General features: G+C 40.0%; 1 protein-coding gene across 2 annotated transcripts in view; it reads left to right on the top strand.

The window, feature by feature from the left end:
• Positions 1-14,272: 14,272 nt before the first annotated feature.
• Positions 14,273-16,754, top strand: part of G6P (Glucose-6-Phosphatase) — a 50,700-nt gene continuing 48,218 nt past the window's right edge. The window contains exons 1-2 of one of the 2 annotated variants that reach the window (XM_068355317.1): positions 14,318-14,426; positions 14,510-14,626. The gene's annotated coding sequence lies outside the window, so the exon portion shown is untranslated. Of the gene's footprint in view, positions 14,427-14,509; positions 14,627-16,754 lie in introns of both variants that reach the window. The other variant, XM_068355316.1, reaches the window with a different exon arrangement.

Below are 16,754 nucleotides of genomic sequence, written 5' to 3'. Positions count from 1 at the left end.
CATAATGGCATGAATGCGTAATAGGAGGATTAATTCAATATACTTTGCTAGTTGCCTTTTACTTATATACATCTTGTAATCTTCATATAAAATGTTAACGCAGTGACAGCATCAGCTATTATGAAAATTAGCCTATTAAATGTTTGAGAATTGTATCACACATTGAGTGATATAATTTCATTTGTATTATTATCCTTATTACTTACTAAGCTACAACCCTAGTTGGAAAAACAGATGCTATAAGCCTAGGGGATCCAACAAGGAAAATAGCAATTACAATTTTTATTTGTTTCCGATCTGCTGTTCTACTAATTTCTCGCTTCAATATATTAAAAGATAAACCCAATTTTTATTAAGCCACTGAAATATATTTTTCTTATCAGTTATGTTTACAGTTATTGGTTTTAATGAAAAATTTTGCCATTCAAGGACGTATTAGGCCAGCCCTAGACGTAACTGTTTATCTGAACGATAACTGATCAGATAAATCGTTACGATAAAACTGACGTGTAGGGGGAAATTTGCGCAGATTTTGATCGTTTCAGATGAACTGATCGAGCGGCATGAACAGTTTAATCATTCATACTTTTTATCTGAACGATCTAACGATTGTCAGTCTTTCATGAGGCGTTATTGCACATCTCATGACTGTCTTCTTTCTCTATGAGGGGTGTTATGAATGATAAAAGGTTCAAGTACGTTTCCTCGTTCACCCTTAACTATTTTTTCCAATCCTTAGGCACCGCTCTCAACTCCGCCAACAAGTTTGTATGAGTATAAGTTTTTCTTTTCAGTAGCCATTCTCTACTCCACTTGCGACCTCGCTTAGATCCAGAAGCACTTTTTGCCCTTTTTACGTATAATGCCACAGATAAACTTGCTAGAGCCAGAGAATCTTCCTCCTTGGATGACAGAAACTGTGGAACCGATGCAAATTGTAACGATATATCGGAATGGTGAAGGGGCAGCGACGTTAGGTGGCTTGCAACGATTTTTATCTGATCAGTTATTTCGTACAGATAAACAGTTACGTCTAGGGCCGGCCTTAGGTAATAAACATTGAGTTATATACATTGTTCATCATTTATTCTTAATATGTTTTATGTTCATTTGAGTTATATACATTGTTTATCATTTATTCTAAATATGTTTTATGTTCATTTCAGATTGACCGTGGTCATTGTTCAATAATAAAGACATTTGAATAAATGGACCAAGCTCTTATTTATGACCACGGTCAATCTGAAGTTTGCAGGATCTTTGGTCTTTACCATCTTCTTGAGTTTTCTGGCAGCTATGACAAATATGTTCAGGTGAATCACACCATCTGTCTTTGCTTCGTCGAAAATGGTTATTTCGAAATTACCATTTACTTCTCTTGACTATAATCACGTTTATAAACTCAAAATGATCGCCCTAATATAAAGGAAAACAGTAAATACATCGTATTTTTCACCACTAGCTCATCTTGACAACAGTCCGTCTTCACCTCCTCAACCTGTCACCCACAATGGAGTAGGAAGCGTTTGTGGACTAGCCAATCAGTGTGACTGCCCAAAACGTCAACTACCACCTCCGCCGCCTACAGAATTACCGTTCAGTGCAACAGAGTCCAACCGGTCTAAACTAAAGGACTACCTCTTGAAGTACTACGAATCAAGTACATTCAACGTATGTGACCACCAACCGTTACCACTAATGGATGGACCCCCAATGAAGCTGATGATCGATCCGAATGCTGATCCTGTTGCTTGTCACACACCAGTGCCAGTGCCGTTACACTGGCAAGAGGAAGTTAAAGCTGGACTTGACCAGGACGTCCGCCTTGGTGTCCTTGAACCTGTCCCAATCGGAGAACCAGTAACTTGGTGCCATCGGATGGTTGTATGTGCTAAGAAAAATGGCACACCTCGACGAACAGTTGATTTTCAGCCTCTCAATGTGCACGCTAAGAGAGAAACGCATCATACGCCTTCTCCATTTCACCAAGCAAGGTCAGTACCACAAGGAAAAAAGAAAACCGTCTTTGATGCCTGGAACGGATACCACAGTGTACCGATTCAAGAATCTGACCATCACTTAACTACGTTTATCACTCCTTGGGGACGCTATCGTTATAAAACAGCCCCTCAGGGTATATTGCTTCTGGCAACGGATATACTCGACGGTATGATGAAATAGTTGCCGAGATACCCAACAAAACTAAATGTGTCGACGATGTTCTTCTTTGGTCTGACTCAATAGAGGAGAGTTTTTTCCAAGCTGTACAATGGCTCGACATATGTGGAAGACACTGCATAACACTCAACCCTGACAAATTTCGTTTTGCAGAAGACACAGCTGAATTCGCTGGATTCGAAATAACCCCAGACACAGTTCGCCCATGTGCAAGATATCTTAGTGCAATTATGGACTTTCCAACCCCAAGAAATATCACCGATGTCAGATCTTGGTTTGGTTTAGTAAACCAAGTATCGTATGCTTTCAGCATGACCGACAAAATGCTACCATTCAGACAGTTATTGAAACCAGGAACACCATTCACCTGGAATGACAATATTAATGCACTCTTTGAGGAGTCTAAAACTGCCATTATCAACGAAATTGAAGAAGGTGTGCGAATCTTTGACAAGACAAAACCTACCTGTCTCGCCACCGATTGGTCAAAATCAGGAATTGGATTCTGGCTGTTCCAGAAACATTGCGACTGTCCAGACTACCGACCGTTTTGTTGTCGCACTGGTTGGAAGATCACACTTGTCGGAAGTAGGTTCACACATGCAGCTGAGTCTCGATATGCACCAGTTGAAGGTGAAGCGTTGGCAGTCGTCGATGCTCTTGATAAGACAAGATACTTTGTTCTTGGCTGTGAAGATCTTGTGGTCGCAGTTGACCATAAACCCCTGTTGAAAATATTTGGTGACAGATCATTGGAGGAAATATCAAATTAACGTCTCAGAAACTTGAAGGAAAAGTCCATCCGCTATCGATTTCGCATGATTCATATCCCAGGGGTCAAGCATCTCGCTGCAGATGGAGTATCGCGCCACCCAACTGGAAAATCGGAAAAGCTATCGCTTCAAGATGACATTGCATCAGTTGACAGTGTACCTTCCGTGAGAAATGTTCCCCTACACAAATTGCCATCAGCATATTCTGTTTCCACTGACAATGATATTGATACTTGTATCACCGCATCAGCAGTATGCTCACTTGACTCACTTAACGTGAGAGCAGTCACCTGGGACAGAGTTCGCACTGCCACAAGTAGTGACGATAACATGCATGAACTGCTCAGCCTTATAGAATGCGGAGTACCAGAGTCTCGCCAAGAGTTTCCTGTACATCTCCGAGAGTATTTTCAATTCCGCGAGCATCTCTACACTGTTGATGGTGTGATACTATACAAGGAGCGTATAGTTATTCCTCCAGCCCTTCGTCAGGAAATTCTCACATCTCTTCATTCAGCACATCAAGGAATTACCTCTATGGTATCGCGAGCAGAGTCATCTGTGTTTTGGCCAGGGATAACACCCGCTATAACAGCACTTCGAGCTGGATGCAACCACTGCAATCGCATCGCGCCTTCGAATCCTAGTGCTCCGCCTACACCCCTTATATCTCCAGACTACCCGTTCCAATGTGTTTGTGCAGATTACTTTCACAACCGAGGAGTTGGATATTTAGTTATAGTTGATCGATACTCGAATTGGCCCATAGTTGAACGATCTTCGAACGGTGCAGAGGGTCTTATAACTTCACTACGCCGAACATTTGTGACATTTGGGATTCCGGATGAATTGACATCTGATGGTGGACCTGAATTTACAGCGACGGCAACTAGGCAGTTTTTAAAGGACTGGGGAGTCCATCACCGCCTTTCCTCTGTGGCCTTCCCACATAGTAATTGCAGAGCCGAAATAGGCGTCAAAACTGTCAAGCGTCTTATAGCACACAACACGGGCAGTAACGGTGATCTCAACACTGATGAATTCCAACGTGCGATGCTCCAATACAGGAACACACCTGACAGAGATACCAAGTTATCTCCTGCAATATGTGTATTTGGTCGTCCCATCAGAGACTTCATACCTGTCCCGCCTGGCAGGTACCGTCCCCACGACACGTGGAAGGAAACACTCGATGCAAGAGAGGAGGCCCTAAGACATCGACACCTTAAACAGGGAGAGCGCTTATCAGAGCACACTAAGAGACTACCCCCACTGTCCGTAGGTGACCGGGTTCGCATCCAAAATCAAACAGGAAATCACCCCCTGAAATGGGACAAAACCGGTGTCATCATAGAAGTCCGCCAATTCGACCAATACGTCGTCAGAGTTGATGGCTCTGGTAGGGTCACGCTAAGGAACCGGAAGTTTTTGGGACAATACGTGCCTGTCAGGAGTATTCCAGAAGTCCGTACAATTAGAGATGACTATAATAGGAATCAGATTGTACCTATTGCCAATCCTTCGACCACTAAAACGTCTGAGACCATTGCGAAGGACACCATTCCGACAACCCAAAATCCGGACACACATGGTACTCTTCCATTGACCACTTTGCCGTTACCAAGTGGTACTACCCCTAACATTAATTTTGATGTTGCTGCTCCGGAATGCTATCCCAACGACCTCAGTAACACTGCGAATCATCAAGCAGAGATTCCGCCTCCCAATGATAGCACAAACTCTCCATCGCAGTTAACTCCTGCCATGCCAAATTTGGAGCAACGCAAGTCCAGTCGTACCCGTCGACCGCCAGCATGGCACTGTGATTTCGAGATGAACTAGCTATAGTGTCATCATGATCAACACATGACAATAATTGTTTTTCAAGTTTCCTTTCCTTCACATGCTAACAGGAGTTTAGTGTTCATGAACCTATAATTTGGACATTTAATTGCCACCCAATGTTTTGGCATCAGTTTTAAACCGACCTCCACGAGAGACATTTTAAAAGGCCGTTTAAAAACTTGGGGGGAGATAGAGGGTTATAAACATTGAGTTATATACATTGTTCATCATTTATTCTTAATATGTTTTATGTTCATTTGAGTTATATACATTGTTTATCATTTATTCTAAATATGTTTTATGTTCATTTCAGATTGACCGTGGTCATTGTTCAATAATAAAGACATTTGAATAAATGGACCAAGCTCTTATTTATTCTCTACTCCACTTGCGACCTCGCTTAGATGCAGAAGCACTTTTTGCCCTTTTTACGCATAATGCCACAGATAAACCTGCTAGAGCCAGAGAATCCTCCTCCTCGGATGACATTATAGAGACTGTGGAACCGATGCAAATTGTAACGATATATCGGATTGGTGTAGGGGCAGCGACGTTAGATGGCTTGTAACGATTTTTATCTGGTCAGTTATTTCGTTCAGATAAACAGTTACGTCTAGGGCCGGCCTTAGGTAATTGAATTAACGATTTTTTTTTTCGAATATTACTGTACGTGTTACGTAATGTAGATAATTCTTGGTTTCTTTTATATTATGTTTTAAGTGAATGCTTGTTAGAATCCACATCACCTGACTGGATAAATAAAATAAAAAAGAGCAACGGAAGATGTCGAAGTTATATGAGCCTACGATTCTCTGTATACACAGAAAAATACAAAATAATGTTATGAAATTGGTGAGAGAAAAAGACAAATTGCACTTGTATTGTTTTAGTGATAACGTGAACCAAGACATAAACTTTACTTGGCGATATTTATTTTTTGGTGAATTAAATCCCCCCGAATATGATGCATATTATGCAATGTTTATATATATATATATATATATATATATATATATATATATATATATATATATATATATATATATATATATATATACAAGTAGAATATACAAATGGATTCATTGAAAGTTTTTGTAACGTTACAATATCTACCAAGTAAATCCTTCAGAATATCATGCATATTTTGCTTTGCATCTGGTATATTCAGTGGCGTAAGCAGGGGTGTCTCAGATGGAGGGGGCGGGGTGCAAGCATGGGGCAAGGTCATATTTGAAGGGGACAGCCTTATGCGAGGCCCAAAGGGCCGAACCGGTGCGGCAGGGGTCGGTATCACTCTGTAAAGCTAGCCATACACCTGCAGATTTTATCGCTCATTTTCAGCAGATTTGATCGCTACGGACCAAATATCCTAAATATCTGCCTGTGTATGGGGCGATAAAGATAAAACCTCGCACATCAAATCGCTCATTTTGATCTTCCATGTTGGAAGTTTTTACCCCCGTACAGATTTTATCGCTGAGTCTATGGATAAATGCGAGAGTTCTTTCCTTCCTTAGAAGAGAGATACATATAATAATCAGATATCTTCATACAATCCACTGGTACATGATCATATATACAAACATATGCATATGCACACACATATAGGCCTACTATTAGAGAGAGAGAGAGAGAGAAACTCACAACCTTTAGTATAACAATCCACTTGAGTCTTGTAAACAATATATTTTATATTGTCAGTATCATCATTGTCACAATTAGACTCATAATAAGTCGGCTAAACATCAAAAAGTCCCGATTTTGACTTTTCTGGTTGGTTTGCCCACGTACGCCTGCCACGACACACACTGGAGGTGGAGTTTGATAATATCTGTGCGATTTAGTCTGCCCAGTTAGTGGCGAGTAGAGCGGCAAATTTCATCTCGCATTCCATCATATCTGTTGATCATGAGCGATCAAATCTGCAGGTGTATGGCTAGCTTAAGCCAGCAGTTCTGAGACTGGGCTTGTGAGATTGGGGTTGTAGTATGACGAGTTGTTTTAATAGGAATAGTCGCTTCCAATCAAGACTATTTATTTAAATAAATTACGAAATTGGACAGTGGAGTTGAGAGTATAGGATTTGTTACGTAACACATTCGCATTCCTCCGCTAATAATATTGTCTTCCATGCGTCACTAGTAGTAACATATCCACATAATTTGCAATAGGATTTAAGTTTCAATTGTACAATTTTCAGCAGCACTGTTTTACATATATTTTTTCCCTACGACCATATCCAAATTTATTATTTTTATTTAATTAGTAAAAAATAAATGTAAATTATTTGTGGAGAATTTTTTAATGGTTACGTTCTGAGTGGGAACTTAGTCCGGGAAAGTCTCCTTATAACAGTTACACAAAGTTCAACAGGGGAGGATAGGAGCACTTACTCTCGGGGCACAAACACCCTGCTAATACTTTACTGTCACAATTCACAAACCAACACTCTACATACAAAAGGGGGAAATTTTACTGTCCAGAGGCCTAAGCACTCCACACGATTTGAAATAATTTATGGCCTACTCTAGCTTTGTCAGGTCTATAGTCATTTCATTCTCAGGCTCTGTTCCGGCTCCGTCCCAGCTACCCCAATGAAATGCTGGACAGTTATTTTACGTTAATGTAAGGTAGACAAAATCCAAAATGGGAGCAGTGATGTAAAGTAGTTTAAAAGTTTAAAGATAAGGATCTTTACCTTCGAAGCAAATATGTTAATGCAAAGTACCTCGCTGTTACCACCTATAGACTTACTTAGGTTTTCTCTTTAAATATTGGGTACTTTGTCTCGTGAACAACTATTCATTTCACACATTAAAATAAATGAGGGAGCAAAAATACTAAGGAGGTTTGATTAACCTAATATTGATTTATTCACAAATTTACATTGAAACAAAACGGACATCTTAACAACACAAAAATGGAATAAAAAGAGATGCAATTCAAATAATGAAAACGATGGGTTAGACACGTGGTCTGCAACAATAAAAATCCAAATGGGGTCTGGCACGTGGCCCACGTGACCCAGAGACTATGTTAATCTCAAAACGCAAAAAATTGTATAGAAAAAAATATATACACACAATCCCACCGCACACAGTCCGAATAGTGTAATTAGCCAGGTACCCTATCAAGTTAAAATTAGTCTAAGCTAATAAAAAATGGGGGAAAACTAAATGGCCATTGATGTAGTACCTGCACTCCTTTGAAGTTTAGTCCTATGCCCGAGATAGCTGTTGACCTGGTTGTTGCACTAATTGGCACGCTGCACTCTTGCCTGGCTCACCCCAAGAATTCTCACTGTAGTTGTAACTAAGTACATCAGGGTCCTCTTCTTCTCAATCTCTCCGACCGACAGCAACAGGACTCGTTGGTGAGACACGTTTTGGGAGAGAGGGTGCGAGGGGTGAGCCAGCAGTGGCCGGGTTCAATGACCAGGCAGGTCAGCAGGCCAGGGCAGCTTTTCGTAGAATGTGCTCGACACTACGGTCGAAGAGATCACCTCGCTTCACCTTTCCAGACAGGTGAAGAGCTTGATGCGCATGGTAATCCATTGGGGATGCCATATCGGGACTTCAGGACAGGGCAATATTTTCTTGCAAGGAGTGCAGAGGAGGCAGGATTTTGTACTAAATACTCAGATAAATCTTGCTGCTCTGAGGGAGGTTATATATACAATAATCCTACCTATTCTGGCTTGCTAAAAATTAATATTTAAAATGATTAATTAGCAATGGACTGGTACGATGGGCATACATCTTAAAATTAACAAACCTTAATTGGTATTGAGAGATATAAGATGCATTAATTTAGCATTATTGGAATTTATATAAAATGTGCAGTTTAGGAATTTAATCTCGACCCATGTAGTTTAAGGAAAGAACCAACATACGCCGGGGTTACAACTAAGGCCATCTGTTGTGCGTATCTACGCTGTGACGTCACGAGCATGGCGTGCGCCACTGTCAACAAGTTTAGATTAGTTCTCCCTATGTTTCGTTAAAGAAAACTAGATGTAGGAGAGAATGTTTAAGGGGTAGCTATAGTATTAGTAGAAGAGAGCTAAAAATACGATTAAAAGAAGAAGAGTGAAGAAAATTCTTCACACCCTGGGGATAAAGGGGAGAAAAAGGGGTAGGGGTTAGTTCCGGCAAATGTGATTCAACTACTTGTTAGTATGAGTGAGATAAGGATACTGGCTGAATGAAGAGTGAAGTTGTTCTTCACATCAACGTCCGTTTAAAGTTAACAAAACGCTGTCAACGTTAATTGAAATCAATTGAATCAAAAGTTATGCTTTCACGCGAATTTGGGGAAAATTGAACCACGCAGGCAATGCTTCACGGAAGCGCTAAGTTAAGCATATGATCAGTTTTAACTTTAAACGTACGATGCAATAATAATAGAACGATTAAAAGTACTCAATTCTTCCCACCCTAGGGGTACGGATAGAGCAAAGAAAACGTAATCCAATGTCAGTCGAGTTCAGCAACAAGTCAGGCCAAATGACAAATTAAAAATTATGGGGGTGAATCCCAATCCCGGTCTGACACCCAACGTTTTACATGAAATGTCTTTACATATAAAATTACTGGCGTAATGAAAGCTTTGAATTCGTCGCCTGACAAAAGGAGAAAAGTTACCTCCTTCTCGGCGTTAAAAGGTGAAAGGTTATTTGGCACTAGCATGAATGATAAACTGGGACAAACTAGGTCCCTGGGGACGTCGTATTTCTGACAACTAAGGTCTTGGATGTCATCTTCAAGGGAAATGTTTGCACGGTGAACATTAAAAACAAAGCTTATATTCAGCACGAGCTGAAGGATGTCATGGGGATTATAATAAAATGACAAGCTGTCAAGCCAAAAATTAAATTTACGCTTTGAGGTTAAAGCAAGTGATTGACCTGGAAAATGCTGCTGTACGACTTGGCAAAAATAATAAAGGTTTAATGTGACGTCATATAGGACTGAATAAAAATAATGAATGGTGTTCATGGTACCGTTATCCTTAAGCAAAGTTATTTGTAAACACGCTCTAAGCTCCGGTGCTAGGTCTACGTGTGTGACCTTCGCTAAATCCACCGTCAGTGCACAAGGTTCCTTTCTGACTGCTAAGGTCTTAACATTGTGACCACGCGGCTCTTTCTGAGGGCGGGTTTCAAATCCTAACGGGGATGGTTTAGCGTCAACACGGTTTGGAGCGGATGTTACGGGCTTAAGAATAGGACAATCAGGCAAAGCGAGCACTGGTCCATGGGATGGTACGGTTTTAGTTATTGAATTTACCGGTACAGGCCTCTGCTGGCCATCACGCACACGGTTAAGTTGAGTGGTATTTGCGCTACCACTTGGGGGGTCCCTGACAAGACTGTGATTGGTATTTCCTCCGGGACGGACTGTCACCGGCGGCAAAGACAAAGGGGGTTGAGGGTGATCAAACGCTGGCAGCTTAAGGTTTGGAGATGAGGATAAAGCAGGTGGGGCTGACTCAAAATTACTAATCGTATGCCGTGTTGGCAACATAGTATTGAAATGTGAAGATTGGGGAGTTGATACAAAATTATGAACATTGTGCTTGACTGCCAAGACATTAAAAGGATCAACTAGGGGATCGTTAATGACATTTACAACGGGACGTGTCACTGAAGGTGTCGTCTTCGTTGAAGAACAAGACTGATTAGGATTAATTATTAAATTGGGATGAGCCATGAGGCTGTTGAATGCAATTTCAACTTTACTCGAACAGGCAGCAAGCACTGGATAATTTAATTTGACAATAGGATGGCCGTAATGACGTCTCCAAAAATTCTTGTAATGGTTAAGTTCATCTCTTACTTTACCAATAAGGGTTTTAAAATGATTTACGGCTTCTGGACCCATGCTGGGAAAATCCACAGAAGCAAGAGCATGAAGTGCTAGGTCTGCGTCCTCACACACAAAGGTGAACGTCAACTCCTGTTCCTTAAGCCTAGCGTTAATCTCCTCGGGGCTAAGCGTTTCCGCCTTAGGCGGTGAAGGGTTGTTTACGTTAAACATGAAGTCCGCCATCTTGGAATGACCACGTTTGATGAACGGATTCGTAAAACAAAACAAGGGATAAATCTGAATTTTAAAGGAATGTAAAAATGAAACTTTACAAATTTACAAGGTTGATAATTGAATATTTAAATTTACTCTTGATGAGAAAAAATGGTTAAATGGACAAAAAACATATAAATCATGAAATTACTTTAAAGTACAAAGTGATCGGGTCCAACAAAACAGACGATGCCCAGGTCACGTGACGTGAAAGACTTTGCTAAAATGAATTATTTACGCACGTGGCGATAATGACTAATTAATTTACTTTAAAGAAGAGCATATTAGAAAGCACATGGGCTTATGAATGCAAAAAGGGTAAGTTAAAAGTGAAAATAACAGGTCGAGGCTGACACTGTTGTGACGATTTCACAATTACGGGTGCACTAAGGCGACCACTGAACTATTCAAAATGTAGATTGGCGCACAAGGCAGCGACTTAGATTTTAAAGTGCACTCTCTTGGAGGCTAAACAATATGAAATTTCCCTCACGCGGAGGTAAAACAATATTTCCTCGCTAAAGGAAATTAAATTAACTACACGCAGTAATTTACTTACGGTAGCAAACAATTACGAACCCTTAGTTTGGGCTGTAAACAAGATCCGCCATCTCGGAACAAACACGTGGAATGAAACGGACTTGGTGTTATTAAGTTTCTACGTTACTCGTAAGAAGACTTAAAATTATGTTGCGCCAATTCGCTCTTTAGGACAAGGACATGTTCTAGGTATACAGGGAATGTTAGTTAGAAAAGTTAAGGTTGGTTAGGGAAGGTAAACGACACAAAGGAAGGTAGACCAAGGTACAAAATGTTACAAATTAGATGCTTAGCTAGCAAAATTAGTTGACAGGACGAGTACACCGGTGCTCTAGCTGAGCAGTAATCACGGGCGTCTGAACAACAAAAACCTTAGTTCAAGTAGCTTAGAACTTTCTGGTATAAGTGGATTCCGCCACACGTGGGTGAACGGATCCGAGACAAAGTGAAGTTCCTACGACAAATTCTAGTCTTTCTGTAGAGAACATTCAAGCAACAAATTAACCTGGTTACGTAGTTCTTTCCTTAAACACGTGGTCGATACAAAAAGATCATGTTGATTACAAATTTCTCTTCCCAATTAAAGTCTGGGCATTACACATTCGACAAACTGGCTGTGTGCGTGTGGGTAAGTGATATAGCGAGTTACTATGTGCTTAATCAAGCTGATTAATTACGTTAATGCTTCACAAGTCAAAGGTAAAAGATCCGGTTCGAAGGACCACTCGTGTGGAGAATTTTTTAATGGTTACGTTCTGAGTGGGAACTTAGTCCGGGAAAGTCTCCTTATAACAGTTACACAAAGTTCAACAGGGGAGGATAGGAGCACTTACTCTCGGGGCACAAACACCCTGCTAATACTTTACTGTCACAATTCACAAACCAACACTCTACATACAAAAGGGGGAAATTTTACTGTCCAGAGGCCTAAGCACTCCACACGATTTGAAATAATTTATGGCCTACTCTAGCTTTGTCAGGTCTATAGTCATTTCATTCTCAGGCTCTGTTCCGGCTCCGTCCCAGCTACCCCAATGAAATGCTGGACAGTTATTTTACGTTAATGTAAGGTAGACAAAATCCAAAATGGGAGCAGTGATGTAAAGTAGTTTAAAAGTTTAAAGATAAGGATCTTTACCTTCGAAGCAAATATGTTAATGCAAAGTACCTCGCTGTTACCACCTATAGACTTACTTAGGTTTTCTCTTTAAATATTGGGTACTTTGTCCCGTGAACAACTATTCATTTCACACATTAAAATAAATGAGGGAGCAAAAATACTAAGGAGGTTTGATTAACCTAATATTGATTTATTCACAAATTTACATTGAAACAAAACGGACATCTTAACAACACAAAAATGGAATAAAAAGAGATGCAATTCAAATAATGAAAACGATGGGTTAGACACGTGGTCTGCAACAATAAAAATCCAAATGGGGTCTGGCACGTGGCCCACGTGACCCAGAGACTATGTTAATCTCAAAACGCAAAAAATTGTATAGAAAAAAATATATACACACAATCCCACCGCACACAGTCCGAATAGTGTAATTAGCCAGGTACCCTATCAAGTTAAAATTAGTCTAAGCTAATAAAAAATGGGGGAAAACTAAATGGCCATTGATGTAGTACCTGCACTCCTTTGAAGTTTAGTCCTATGCCCGAGATAGCTGTTGACCTGGTTGTTGCACTAATTGGCACGCTGCACTCTTGCCTGGCTCACCCCAAGAATTCTCACTGTAGTTGTAACTAAGTACATCAGGGTCCTCTTCTTCTCAATCTCTCCGACCGACAGCAACAGGACTCGTTGGTGAGACACGTTTTGGGAGAGAGGGTGCGAGGGGTGAGCCAGCAGTGGCCGGGTTCAATGACCAGGCAGGTCAGCAGGCCAGGGCAGCTTTTCGTAGAATGTGCTCGACACTACGGTCGAAGAGATCACCTCGCTTCACCTTTCCAGACAGGTGAAGAGCTTGATGCGCATGGTAATCCATTGGGGATGCCATATCGGGACTTCAGGACAGGGCAATATTTTCTTGCAAGGAGTGCAGAGGAGGCAGGATTTTGTACTAAATACTCAGATAAATCTTGCTGCTCTGAGGGAGGTTATATATACAATAATCCTACCTATTCTGGCTTGCTAAAAATTAATATTTAAAATGATTAATTAGCAATGGACTGGTACGATGGGCATACATCTTAAAATTAACAAACCTTAATTGGTATTGAGAGATATAAGATGCATTAATTTAGCATTATTGGAATTTATATAAAATGTGCAGTTTAGGAATTTAATCTCGACCCATGTAGTTTAAGGAAAGAACCAACATACGCCGGGGTTACAACTAAGGCCATCTGTTGTGCGTATCTACGCTGTGACGTCACGAGCATGGCGTGCGCCACTGTCAACAAGTTTAGATTAGTTCTCCCTATGTTTCGTTAAAGAAAACTAGATGTAGGAGAGAATGTTTAAGGGGTAGCTATAGTATTAGTAGAAGAGAGCTAAAAATACGATTAAAAGAAGAAGAGTGAAGAAAATTCTTCACATTATTGTACGATTTCTGACTCATCAAGTGTGTATTAAATAACACATTTAGATAGCAGTGTTGAGAGTTCTGTATAACTTACAGACTTTTGTCGCAATCATTTCAGTAGAGATATTAAAACAAACGACATGAAAACTTTAAATTCTGAGAGAGGGGGCAAGAAGACCTCTCAGGGAGGGCAAGATTTTCCCCAGCGGGGGCAACTGCCCCCTCCCCTCCCCTTTGACCCTCCTTAGCTACGCCATTGGGTATAATTGAAAAGAAAATAAAAATATGAAATTAATGTTATTATAAGTTTTTATCGGAAAAGAAGAAGAAGAAGAATCTTGTTTACATTCTGGAAATTGGAATTTGTAGCGAAGGCTGCATATTTGACTCTGAAAGCAGGCGCGTGTCTTGTCATTTTCTCAACTTCAGTTGGTCGCTCAAAGTTAAGATAAAGAACATCTTGTTGGCTTCATTAGGTAAGAAAATTATTCTATGTTTTCTCCATATGAGCGTCACATGTATGAATATATTATTAGACGAATTTTCCTTGATTTTATAGGTGGAGTAACTTGACAGCAAGTGTAATGGCTGGTTTGCATGGTCACCGATAATCTATTTTAAGGACTCTGGTTCCCGAAACGGACTCGTGTCAAGCTGTCTTGATTTCACTGATTTTGTGAGTGATCATATTAACCAAGATTGGAATCCTTTTTTTGGGAATGTTGTTAACGTAGATTGTTTAGAATTATATGAACATAAGGCTTTTAGAGTTCGGTTGAATTATGACCCATATTTCTTGAAATATCAAGGTATTTCTGTACTTACCTTACTGGTCATCATTATTGGTGCGAATTGCCCATTTTTGTGTTCCCTAACCCCTTATTTATAACCATTTTTGAGAATTCCATTGGGAAAATCATGTTTAGGACAATGGGAAAAAAAGTTTAGTACATATGTAGATCGTTGGGTTACTAGGTCTGCTGCTCGCATGAAAAACAAGAAGCCTTCCTATCGCAGTTGTGACGGTCTGAACGATCCCCCGGTCTCGGAATTCTCCTTGATAATCTGCCCAAGCGTGATCATTACCGTTTGCCAGTGCATACGAGGTTGATGTTTTATTTTCCTGTAATGTTAGCGTGCGCAGCTCAACATTACCGCTTGCCAGTACATACGAGCTTGATGTTTTATTTTCATGTGAGCGAAGCGAGCTAATGGCGGAAAGAACCATTATACAATGTCAAGGAGAATTCTGAGACCGGGGGATCGTTCAGACCGTCACACCGTCACCCATATTTTATTTTACATACGATTATGTTGGTTAATGAAGTAGCGCTAATTCATTTACTGGTCTTCACTCCGCCGATACTTGCTATGCTCGCAATCAAACATTAGTTTGTTGCTTGTCTGTTCTGGCAAGGGGCACATGTTGCGCTACGCACATTAGCCGAGTGGGTGAATGTTTTGGCGGACAAATATCGGTGACCCAATGTTGTACACAATGGTCAAGTTTTACTGTATTACAGATTCTCATTTCGAACAGAAAATTTATGTTTTCCTGTAGTAAATAACGTGATATGACCGGATTTCAACCGCAAACAAACAGAACAACCAATTCGACTAACTTTAAGTAGCCGTACTGGTTGCTATTATTACGGATGAAATGAAGGTGAAAACCGGTTAAATCACGTTATTTTCTACAGGTAAACATATTTTCTGTTAAAATGTTTAAATGTAATGTCTTCTGTTATATATATTCTGTTAAAATGTTTAAATATAATGACTTATTCAAATTCCGTGTCACTTCACTCACGTATGTACTGCGAACGCTAACATTAGCAACGTTACCAATGTTACACAGGTTTACCAACGTTACGATGTCATTGCTAACGTTAGCAATGCTACGATAATATTAGCATGTGTATTTTAAAGTATTTTTCCATATACCCTTTATACAATATATTAAAAGGTTCAAAAAGGGTATAGAACCTAACAAACCCACCTAACCTAACCTAGAAGTTCCCAGGTCACAAACCCAATATATATAATGTCTTCTGTTATATATATTCTGTCAAGATTTTCACGTTACGATAACATTAGCAACACTACATATAATTGTTCTTGTTTCCACTGGCTCGCCTACGCTTGCAGGAAAATAAAACATCAAGCTCGTATGTACTGGCAAGCGGTAATGTTGAGCTGCACACGCTAACATTAGCAATGTTACTCTTAACATGCGTTGTTACGCTAACATTAGCAACGTTAAATATAATGGTTCTTGTTCTGCCACTGGCTTGCTTACGGTCGCACGAAAATAAAAAATCAAGCTCGTATGTACTGGTAAGCGGTAATGTTGAGCTGAGCATTCTAACAAAATAGTAAAACTAAAACATTAAGATTAAAGAAATTAATGACTTACTTTTATGACCAACTTTTATGACCACGAAGACAAAACTTGTGGTTCACGGGGGTGTTGTGACTGTGAGTCTGTGGAGTCTTAACTTTTTTTGTCTTAGTTTAGTACTGCTTTTGGAACACTGTAAAAGTTAGTCTATTACATTACGAGATTTAAGAAAATTGTCAACATTGGAATTCACCAAAATACTTTCAAGTATGGATTACTGCAGTCGTTACAATTTTCTAAAACTTCCATCTTAAAATAATCAAAAAGACGTCACTTGAACTAACAAAGACCTGACTTGGACAAAGGTTTCCACTGAAAAGGGTTTGTTGGAAAGTGGGGGTAGGGAAATATTAACTCCCCTGTGCAAACACTTTCCATACGTATGGGTTCGTGATTGGTTAAC

This window comes from Palaemon carinicauda, chromosome 31 (genome assembly GCF_036898095.1).
Source record: "Palaemon carinicauda isolate YSFRI2023 chromosome 31, ASM3689809v2, whole genome shotgun sequence".
In the NCBI taxonomy this organism is placed as follows: Eukaryota; Metazoa; Arthropoda; class Malacostraca; order Decapoda; family Palaemonidae; genus Palaemon; species Palaemon carinicauda.
This window is presented reverse-complemented; position numbering and strand designations above follow the sequence as displayed.